Source organism: Bactrocera neohumeralis, unplaced genomic scaffold (genome assembly GCF_024586455.1).
Source record: "Bactrocera neohumeralis isolate Rockhampton unplaced genomic scaffold, APGP_CSIRO_Bneo_wtdbg2-racon-allhic-juicebox.fasta_v2 cluster10, whole genome shotgun sequence".
Taxonomy (NCBI): Eukaryota; Metazoa; Arthropoda; class Insecta; order Diptera; family Tephritidae; genus Bactrocera; species Bactrocera neohumeralis.
In genome coordinates, this window is record NW_026089623.1 from 3,682,413 (window position 1) to 3,684,396 (window position 1,984).

The window sequence follows — 1,984 nt, forward strand, 5'->3', positions numbered from 1 at the left end:
TATCGATAAAGTAGGTATTGATTCACATCATTCACCAAAATTCATTATTAAATATTGAAACAAAAAAAGGTTATATGGTGAATGAGTTATTATTGACGTTCATCAGGCTGGTTTTCGCTTTCGCTTTCGAGTTTTGATTAAAGATAATTAAAATCAATAACTATATAATAAGTGATTTGTTAACGGTAGGAATTTTGAATTGAGCATATTTACAAAGTTTTTTTTTTTAATTTTTTATTCCCAATTTTTCGACTAAATTTTCTTTTAGGCTACATCAACAATGGCACCTCATGCTAAAGTAGCTGTTGAGGATGTCGTAGCAGTTATTAAAAAGCATATCGACCATTTTACAGAGAGAAGTAATTTCCCAATTTCTTCGCATATAATATGGAAAACCATGAACAAGGACTACTATCAGAATAATAATAAAAAAATCTCCATCATTCATTGAAACAATTACATAATTGTGGAAAGTGATTTGTATCGCATTATTAATTGAATGAAAAATAAAAAGTAAAAATTTCCATCAATTATTGGCACAAATATGAAGAATTTTTGTTTGTTCTATTATCTTCCATTAACCATTCATTTGAAAAAAAAAATTGATTGTTAGACATTGTGATGATATTTAATTAATTATTGGAATTATTTATTTCCTGACCTCCCTTAGGTACATGGACAGATGAACTTTTCGAGATCATTCAACGTCAAACTAATCTCCCATGCTGCTTCAATTTCGACAAGCACAAAATTTCACGATCGGGCAAAGCTACCCATTATCTGATCGTCACTGGTCACTGTGCTAGCAAACAATGCAATAATCCTTTATATTGTTATCTGGATGAAGAACCCGAAGAAGGAGATTTTTTTATGACTATTAGGATTATTGTAGGTAAAATTATTATTTGTAGGTAAAAAATAATCCTTGAATTTTCATTGTAGACCTAATTGTTTCTTAAATACTAATAAATTGATGATATCAATGACAATGTGTCCATCTGCTTTAATATCGATAAAATCGACAAGTGTCGGTCAGTTTTGAACGAACGTACATATCTTTTTCGATATTGAACTTTTACGGTATGGGAGCATCACTTATACATTGTACGATGTGAAATACCATAGGCCTTTTTTTAAATTAATTAAAATCTAATGAATAATTACGTGTAAAAGAATGAAACCAAGGTATTTATTATCTACAAACGATTTGCTTTCCGTTGGTTAATATTATTTCGGTCTACAAATACAAATTAGTGGGGTGGGGTGCTAACTTCCCATCATTATTTTGTTTCATTAATTAAAAAATAATGAAGGGTCTACAAAATTTTTTAATTGAATTACAATGATATACAAGGTGATACTATTGATCTAAATAAAAAAACCAATGAATTTTCAATTATGTGGTGCCAACTGGCAGTCACTCAACAAGACGGGGCTACGTGCCATTATTTCAAGAAATTGTGCTATTGAGTGGCACCCAAGAAATTGTGATTTAACACCAGTAGACCACTTCTTCACACACACATATTCAGAACATAATTTTATCGATTGTACTTCACTTAAATAAAAAACATTTGAATTTCTTTAATAATTAATGTGTTTTTTTTTTTTAAGAAATATTACTCTTATTGGAAAACTCCAGTGGCACTGATGCTAGCTAAGACCAAGGTAAACCCTATTAACAGAAAAACAAACCAAAATTAGAACTTTGCGGTGCTCACTTAACTACTTAAAAGAACACTAGATTTCAAATACAAAACCCAGCGGGATAATGGTTCGCCGCTTACATTTTTCTTTGAAGAACGCTTCGAAGAAATTTCTATGTAGAATTTTACGATACCAGGTAATGAATAAAAGTAAGCTATGCGGCTAAATTCTACTGTGTTCATATTTACAATCAAGTAAGTACATGAAAAACGTTACAATACAATATATAAATAACAAATACAAATTGATGGAATAAAATTTATAAGTAAATCTTTTC

At 29.7% G+C, this 1,984-nt stretch overlaps 1 long non-coding RNA gene across 1 annotated transcript; it reads left to right on the top strand.

The window, feature by feature from the left end:
• On the top strand, nucleotides 1-543 carry LOC126764956 (uncharacterized). Its single transcript, XR_007668157.1, has 2 exons — nucleotides 1-185; nucleotides 269-543. It is a non-coding gene; the product is annotated as an uncharacterized LOC126764956 (long non-coding RNA).
• Nucleotides 544-1,984: the final 1,441 nt, after the last annotated feature.